Source organism: Drosophila santomea, chromosome 3L (genome assembly GCF_016746245.2).
Source record: "Drosophila santomea strain STO CAGO 1482 chromosome 3L, Prin_Dsan_1.1, whole genome shotgun sequence".
NCBI lineage: Eukaryota > Metazoa > Arthropoda > Insecta > Diptera > Drosophilidae > Drosophila > Drosophila santomea.
This window is the reverse complement of record NC_053018.2, coordinates 25,365,668-25,375,354: the sequence shown is the minus strand read 5'-3', so window position 1 is coordinate 25,375,354 and position 9,687 is coordinate 25,365,668.

The window sequence follows — 9,687 nt, the reverse complement described above, 5'->3', positions numbered from 1 at the left end:
AAAAAAAGGAACGAGGAACGGACTGGAAGGAGATCGGCGCTGTGGAACTCGAGATGGAGCTGGGAGCGTCAACGAGATCTCAGGAGTGTTCCGCGGGAACTGCAAGGCCGGATTCTAAATTTTCCCGAAGAAAGGGGGAGATGTGAGGAGTTGAAACTCCGCACAAATGCGGATGGTGATCCCATGAGGAGGGCCTGCCGTTGCCAGTTACGCAACAAGGCAACGCGTGGTAACGGGTACGAGTCAACAACGTTAGAACGAAGTCAGCAAAGGAGCTACAGCCGTGGTAGTCAACAAGGAGCATGATCGCTACGTCAAGACATTCGGGACGAGAAGGTCTCCGAATTGAGACGCAGGTAGCTGAGGTCCAATACGACGAAGCACGAGTAGCCCAGAAGCACTCAACAGGCGAAGCCAAACTACAGAGGGCACAGGATAAGCAGCAGGGATTGTGGTGTAGACCCGGAGAACTCTGTAGGAGACCGCGAACTTGAACCAGGCGATCGCCCGGCGCCACCAGTCCGAACCAGACGTGGGGTTGACGTGTTGCTGTTCCACAGGCGTTTGCCTTGAGGATCACAGCCGTTAGCTGCCGTGAGTCAGTGTAAGACAACAACTCTCAGTCCAAGCGACGAGCGCCCAACAACGAAGGTCCGCGCCACTCAGGACGACAGGAGCGGCGAGACAGCGAAACGAGGCCGGTGGACAATCCATCCAGCACACAGGCCGGATAATCAGATTTCTTTGTAAGTCCAAGCACAAATAAAGATCCAAGAACGAAACTGCAAGTGCTATTACTGGTAACCGGGTGATCACGTTATTTTATAAATTTGGAGGGACGAACGCACAAACTCTACTGAGCTAGCCGTTCGTTACACCATATACGTACATATATTATCTGCCATATTCCGGGAACTAACCTCAGCTACGAAATTAATATAAATACAAATTTAAAGCGAGACAAAAACAACAAACATTATTACAAATCCATATGGGCGGGACCGCGATTGATTTTTTGCCCAAAGTTTCGATTTAACCGCTGCAGAGGCCGCGGTGTTTTTGTTGTTTGTTCTCCCTTTCTCATGCCTGCCTTACACATACACTGCTTGCCGACGGCATAACAGCCAAGGTTTTAATTCCACCGTTTCGGCTTCGCAATTATTAAGTTGGAGAATAAGTGATTTTTTGCTATTATTATTTTCTGAATTATTCATTAATTATTTTCGGATTACGGAACAAGATTAACCTTTCCTAATTTTGTTTTCTGACCCAACAAAATATAAGAAAGCCCAACGTCCGAGCAACGAAATATTACTATTTCTATTCACATATTCATGTCCGACGACATCTAGATCTCGGATCTTCTTGCCTACATTCACTTCCCTATTGTGTTGTCCAATCTGCATAGGGCACTATCCGCTCGCAGCAGCAGTCGGCCGTTAGTTTTTTGACCGAAATTTCTTTGGTGGCGTCCTGAGCCATCGCAACTTTTTCCAGTTCGCGGCGCGAAACAAAGTGGTAGTGTGACCATCAGCCAGCGAGTATTTTTTGCGCGTTTCTTTGTTGGAGTCAAATTATTTGCGGGCAAGCGTTTTCGGGACCCTTTTTTTTACTTTTTCCACCGTGCTAAAATAACCCATTTTTTTTAGCCTGCTTCAGCGGGTTCATGACATTTAGCTGTTCACGTAATTCGTCTCTTCTTCGACGACAAACTTGTCGCGCCAAGAGCATTTGTGTGACCTGTTGCTCAAGTCAGGTGAAAAGCCCTGATCAGCAGAAGTCGACTTTGAAAATCCATACGGAAGGCGCGTATGATCCCTTCGATCCGCTTGGACAGGTCCCAATCCGCATCTCCGCGGCCGTCTCATTTAAAGCCAAAGGCTGCCAATACTACTCAAAGGGCAAAAAGCGACGAATCCGTCAATACCCCCGGTCTCTCACCAAGGTTTACTCGATCAAATAAAAAAAGTTCATTGCCACGACGGACCGGGTTAGCTTCTTCGAAGTTAACCTTCACACTCCGGGCGCCTCGGAGCCTGAGAAATTTTCCCCGCAGATGTGCCGAGTCCATCTGGACGAAAGAAGGGTGGCCGTACAGGTCACTCAGGATTCCGTCAGTGTTCACACACCTTTGACTATAGAGTGTCGTCTACCGCCAGTGGACACCGAAGTTTTCTCTGAATATTATCTTCGGTGGCCCACATTCCGAAAACTTTTTACCGCGATATATGTCCAAAATCCTCGTCTCACACTGGTGAGAGGTTTTTCCCCCTGCTTGCCAAGACGAGTTGCGATGCACACGTAATTGTGTGACGAATGAAGGGTTTACTTCCGCGTGGCGAGGCTTTACGGATCGCTATGAAAACAGAAACTTGTTGGTTAACAGCCACTGGAAGAATTTATAAAGCCTCCATGCTATCCACCAAGACTCCGGGACTGCCTTAAGAGACATACAAAGCACAACACAAAGCTGTTTGACAGCCTTAAAGACGTTCTCCATTCCAGTCGAGGCTTGGGATTGCACTTTAGTGTTTATGGTGTCCGCAAAGCTTCCCAAAACCACACTATTCTTGTGGGAGCAATCCATCCACAATAAGGCCGAAATTCCAACTTGGAATGAGATGGATGCGTTCCTGACCGAGCGCCATCGTACTCTGGAGGCCGTCGACGACGTCCGGCCTAGCGTCTCGGGGCAATTTCCGGCGAGATCGGCAACTGCGAGCGCCCCACCGTGCAGATTCAACTCATATGAAACCAGGGTGGCTTCCGACCCCAAGGGGCGGGATTTCTGTTCCAGGGAGAGCCATCCTGTTCGCTTATGTCCACGGTTTCTCGAAATGGATGTGAATGGTCGCTCCGACTACATAAAGAGAAGGCAGCTCTGCCTGAACTATTTCGCACGGGGCACCAGCAACGGGAGTGCACTAGTGCCAACAGCTGCTTCACATGCCACAGCCGGAAACCGGTCGTTGCAATCGCTCCTAGAACAATGTGCAGATGTGCAAGTATGCTTCGCTTCCGGTTCAAGAGCCGTTCTACTGGGCACTGCCCTCATTAACGTGTGCCATCTGGGGTGAAACTTCCAAGCGCGAGCCCTGATTGACCCTGGGTCCATAGCAACCTTCATTACATAACGGCTGTTTAACTTAGCCAGCCTTCCTTTCAAGACTATACATGCCCAAGTGTCCGGCCTAAGCCAAACCGTGACCGGTCAACTCACTAAGGTGTGTAATTTTTCAACTCGATCGCCTTCCAGGTCTGGGATACAGTTAGAGACCGCAGCCTATGTTCTTCCGCACCTAGCCGGAAATCTGACCTCGTATCCAATCCCATAAAATCTTCTTAAGGATCTTCCGGACATCCCTCTGGCGGACCCATTTTCGGCCAGGAAACCATTTTTGGATGGGTGTTGACTGGCCCAGTCCATTCGGAAGCCCCCCGGAGGGTGTACACCTTCTGCACGCGAGTTACCTGCGGTCTCGAGCACTCACTGGACATTGCGAAAACAATTTCGTAAAAACCACCAGAAGGGACCATCGTGGCAAGAATGTTGTGACACTCCCCTTGCGCGACCCAAAGCACAAGGGTTCCGAGCTAGCATCTTCACGATCCTTTGCTATCCAAAGCCTAGTATGACGCTGGGATCCAAGAATACCTTGACTTAGGTCACATGGCCGAGGCTCCTACGACGAGCACTTTTTTCGCCACGTACTATCTTACACATCATGCCACTCTCAAGCCCGAAAGTACAACCACTAAAGTGCGGGTAGTTTTCAATGCTTCTAGCCCTTCCGCAAATGGGACCAGTCTGAATGACTTTATGCGGGCCCGGTTTTACAGTCCGACCTAACTATTCAAATCCTAAAGTGGCGATACTTGAGGTTCGACTTTAATGCCAACATCAAGAAAATGTACGGCAAATAGATACCAAGCATACACCTCTCCAGCGCAATCTGTTTGGCAATACCGATGGGCAAATCCGCGGCTACGAATTAAAGTCGGTCACGTTCGGGATCAAATGTGCTCCATTCCTGGCGATACGGGTCCTACAACAGCTCGCCGACGAAGAGTCGAGGTATCCGCAGGCGAGTCAGACTATCCGACATTTCATGTACGTCGACGACGTGCTCACTGGGGCAGACTCAAAGACGGAGGGACCCTGGGTACGGCGGGGTTCCCACTTAGGAAGTGGACGTCCAATAGCAAGGCGATTTTGACAGACATCCAGACTGACCATCTCCTTCGGGCTGATTTTCTCGAAATCGACGCAGAAAGCACGGCCAAAACTCTCGGCGTGCGGTGAAAGGCGACGTGTAGTATGCATATATAGCGATGCACCACTGTAATCATAATATACATTGTAGCACTCTGTTGAAATGTGTACATAAACATTCCAGCCCAAGTGCACGTGTAATATGAGCGTCTACAATTACAATCTGAGCTAGATCATTTAACAAAAAACCCGAAAACACCACTCACTCAGCGAACATTAATGTAATAAAAGCTTATAATATCTTACCACCGCAGAAAGCAAGCAAGAAAGATCCACCAATTTTCGAAAATTCAAATATTAGATCATAATTCCAACATTGCGGACTCCACCGCCAACGTAATAAATACAGTCCAGGTATCACAGCCCGAACGGAAAACCATTACAATTCTCATCATAATAATAGTAGTATTATAATGTGCAGGTCTTTCAACCAAGCTTGCACAAGCACAATAGGTGCATAGAGAATAAATACTTGAGCAGAGCAAATGATTTAGAGAAGATCCTAATCTATTAACTTAAAACTAAGCAAGTCAAAAAAAAAAGAATAAGATCAATAAAAAAATAAAAAAATAAAAACATAAAATTAAAGCAATACATATTTTACAACAAAAATAATACAATGTCCGCGATAACCAGGGAAACATTAGAAAGAGATCTTCTGTTTTTCCTAAAATCAATACAAGTACTCTCAACCAGTTTCGCGCGTGTACAAGCGTAAAAGAATTTAAAGGTGTTTAAGGCGACAAGATTGAAATGCCGACAAGCCCTTTGTACCATTGTACAGAAGAGAAAAAAACCTGTAGTCTTGTCCATATTACCTTACGTGATTATTAAAGAAATTACTTTTTTTTTCCAGTTTGGAGCTTTTATTTGTTGTATCTTTTCTATACCGAAAACTAACAACAACTTAACAAATCTTAAGTGTAAATACTAATTACCAGTACATTTCTTGAACTGTATTATAAAAGCGGCCCTAAAAAAAAAAGATTACTGCTGGGTTGGCAAGTCGTTTCGACGTAGGCGTGATCGGCTGCTTAGCCTTGTTAGACTCCTCATGAGCTGGTTAGGATGCGTTGATAGCTTGTTAAGGTACTTTTCCTTTTTTTCCGCCATTTCGTCTTTTACAGGTGGCACGTTTAGATCTTTGTGAATGCTGGCGTTTCGAACATACCACGGTGCCCCGGTGATAGTTCTCAATATCTTTGTCTGGGCTCTCTGAACGATATCGATGTTGCTGTGGCTGGCATTTCCCCATAGCTGGCAGCCGTAAGTCCAGATTGGTTTTAGCACTGAATTGTAGAGCAGCACCTTGAAGTCCAAAATGAGTGGTGAGCGGGAGTTGATAAGCCAATGAAGGCTGTTGCCTTCAGTTTTAAGTGAGTTCTCTTGGCTTCGATGTGTCGGCGCCAAGTTAGCCTTCTATCGAGGTGTACTCCTAGATACGTCACTTCGTTTGCTGTTGGAAGTGCGACGTTGTTCACCGTGAGCGGTGGACAATCTTGCCTGTTAAGGGTGAAAGTTACTTGCTTGCATTTTTGTTCGTTTACCTTTATACGCCAGTCGGATAACCACTTTTCCACGTCAACCAGGTAGATGGCTAGCTGAGATGATGCTTTGATTGGGCATCTGGAGCGGCTGAGAATAGCTGTGTCATCCGCAAATGTTGAAACTGTCAGGTTGCTGTTTGTAGGGATGACTGCTGTGAATAGGACGTATAGTGTTGGGCCTAGTACGCTGCCTTGTGGGACACCTGCTTTAATACTGTGTTCGTCGGATATCGCAGTGTTGCACCTCACTACAAACTTCCTGTTCTAGAGATACGATTCTAGCAGTTTATGAGTGTTGTTTGGAAGCGTTGTTTTGATTTTGTACATCAGACCGTCCAGCCAAACTCTGTCGAATGCCTGCGAAACATCTAGAAATATCGCAGAGCAGTATTCCCGTTTTTTAAACACGTTTCGTATTTCTGATGTTATGCGGTTAACTTGCTCAATAGTTCCGTGTTTTTCACGAAAGCCAAATTGGTGTGCTGGTATTGTGTTGTGCGTGTCCAGGAATGGAGTAATAGTCAGAGACAGTAGGCATTTTTCCAAAAGTTTCGATAAGCAGGATAGAAGGCTTATGGGTCTGTACGACGATGGAACAGAGTGATCTTTTCCCGGCTTTGGTATCATTATTATTGTTGACTTTTTCCATCTTCCTGGAAAGTAGGCAAGTTTGTTGATGACGTTGAAGAGCTGGGTAATGCTGCATACGGCACAGTAAGGCAGCTCGATAATCATCTTAGGGGTAATTAGGTCGCACCCTGCAGATTTTGTTGGATTCAGATGTTCTTTGATGATTTTTGAGATTTTGAGAGACACAACTGGTGCATGATGATGCTGGGAGTCGTCTGTTGCGGGCGGAATTTCGAACGTGTTTGTTGCAGAATTCGGTTGGAAGACTTTTTGTAGATGAGTGGCAAGTCCGCTGGCTCTATTTTTGTCGCTACGGGCCCAGCCACCTGTGTGGTTTCTAATAGGGATCACTGGTACTGTGGGTGAGCCAAGAGTTGGGTGAGCTTTCCACAGTGAGTTTTTTGTACTGGATGTTGATAATTTTTCAATATAAGTACTTTGGGCAAGCTCTTCTTCTTGCTTTAAAGCTTTTGTAAGTTTGCGTGTGGCGTCTTTTAACTTTTGTTTTGCCGACGGTGATCTGGAGGACTGCCATTCTCGCCGTAGGCGTCGTTTTTCGAGAACAAGTTGTTCGATTTGCAGGTTGGTCTTTTTGTGATTTGTAATTTTTCTTACTGTTTGCAGCGTTGAGCAGCGAGCTGCAGCAACGATGATTGACTCCAGAGAGATAACAAAACTATCAATGTCAGCTTCAGCTTCGAGAGGTGGGTTAAGTTCAATGTGTGAGCTTATGTATTTTTTGTAATTGAGCCAGTTGGTTTTTACTGAAGTCAACTTATAAGAGAGGTTTGCTGGTTCTGGGTGTCGGAGCAGATTTATTAGGAGGGGCGAGTGGTCAGATGATAGGTCTGAGAGGCACTCGGCGCCTATCAAATTACGGGGAATGTTTGTGGTGACTGCGAAATCAATTAGATCAGGTAGTTTTTTTGGGGTCAGTAGGCCAGTATGTTGGTGTGCCAGGAGAAACGTGATCGAGCTTGTTGTTTGCTTTTATAATGGCGTTGTAGACCTGTTTTCCTTTTGGATTCACGAGTCGAGACCCCCAGTGTGTGCTCGGCATTACAGTCCCCAGCTGCTATAAAATGTTGTACAAGTGAGTTGAAGAATTCCATAAATTGGTCTTCAGATAAAGTGAAACGAGGTGGGCAGTGAACAGCGGCTAAAGTAAGCTGGTTACCATTATCCAAATGAATTTTTATTGATGTTGCTTGTAGATAGTTTTTGGCAGTCTCAATATGCCAATGGTGCTTGAGACGGCTTCTTATCAAAATCCCGGTCCCGCCGTGGGCCTTACCATCAGGGTGATTGGTTCCGTAGAAAATATATCCTCTTATGTTGAGGTTATATTTGTTTGTGAGGTGTGTTTCCGAAAGTAGCATTATGTCGGTGTGCTCTTCGAGTAGGAATTGAGCTAGCTCAAGTTTGTGCTGTGAAACGCCATTGGCGTTCCATGAAGAGATTCTTAGCGAGGCCATGAAGATGATTATTTTGATTGTTGTGATAGAAGCAGTTGTATTAACATGTTTTGATTGCGCATTAGATCTTGCATGGTTGTACGCATAAACGCCATAAACTCCGCCATGCTCTGCTGCAAGGTAAGTATCATTGCTTCGAAATTGTTTTGTTGTTGTTCCATTGGCTTTTTGTCTTGTACCGAATTGAAGTCCACATATCTGGCTTGTGAACATGGCGCCTTGGGAGGCTGGGGGCTCTAGACCTGATCTTAGAGCGCTTGCATATGACGCGTTTTTGGTAACGAATCCTGTACCAAGTGAGGATCTGGCTGCGGTAGAGAAGAAAACTTTTTTGGAGGGTATTTTTGTGATCGGTGCGTTTTGTGAGCGTAAAGTGGTTACGCGCTGGTTAATGCGGCTTTTGAGATCTTTATATACTGGGCAGCCTCTGTAGTTGGCTGTGTGATTGCCTCCACAGTTGCCACACTTTTTTCCGCTTGAGTCTTCTTTGGGTGCACTGCAGCTGGCTTTGCCGTGGAGTTCGCCACAGACTACGCACACTGGGCGCAGCTTACAGTAAGACTTTGTATGGCCATATTCTTGGCAGTTCATACATTGTACCAGATTGTTACGTTTGTGGAGTTCTTCTACAGTGATTCTACGATGTAGTAAAAATTGGAGTTTGTAGATTGGATGGACATCGTTTCTTTTCGGCATCTTTGCTTTAGGTGCAAGTTCCACCTTGAAGAGTGGTTGCGGCTGTCTATTTTTGTTTAGGATGTTGAAGTCTGATTTTGCGAAAAATCCTTTATCCTGTAGCGCCAGCTTTATTTCGTCTGGTGTTACATCAGGCCCTTTAGTACGACTTTCAGATCCTTGCAGCTTTTTAGCTGGTATGTGTAATAGCTTTTTTCTCCTTCGTCCAAATACTTTGTTAAGGCTCTAAAGTGTTGTTCAGACTTGGTCTGAACTTTAGTTTAATGAATGTTGCCCCTAACTAAGGGAATTATGTGGAAATTTGCGTCACCTATGAGCTTTATTACATTGTTTACAAATGTACTTGAGCTTTTCTCACATACAAATATTGGTGGTGGCTTTGGCTTTTTTTTGTCGCTTCCATCAGCTTCAACGGGCAGGTCTTCAATAGTGTCTGCCAAAATGTCGAACCTTTTGGCATAGTTTGGTACTTCGCCTAAAGTTGTGTTGGCGTTGGCGTTGGTTTGTTTACATTTTTTTTAGGCTTAGCTTTCGTTTTATTTGGATGTAGCGATCCATTCCAGTCTGTATGGCCGGCTTTGCGTTTTCGTTTTCGTTTGTTGCAGTTTGTTTGGCTGTCTGCGCAGCTTTCGTTGTGTTTGTGTGTGTTGAGCGGGCAGTCGGCATCGGTGTTGTTTTAGTTATTGAGGTTGTCGCGACAATTGTAGAGTTTGTGCTTGCTGTTACAGCTAAGTTCTGTTCTCTTTGCTTGGTGTAAGCAGATTTTGTTGGTAAGGGAGACGAAGAGCAAGCTTGTTCTTTGACGTTCGCTATAAGCAGGTGTTCGTTTGGCGGGTTGGGAGTTGCCGATCGCGGGCGGTCGGACTGCGTCGACCCGATAGATAGAAGCGACGGCGACGGGGAGCAAGAGCGTTCACTGTCGCGTGTTAAGAGAGAAGGATCAGCTGTCGGGTTCGGGGTGATTGACCGCTCGCGGTTCGATTCCGCAGAGACGACGGAAAAGTAAGCGTTGTTGCGTTGCAAAGAGAGCCGTCGCTCATCTTGCTGACGTTGACGCTGAGCGCGA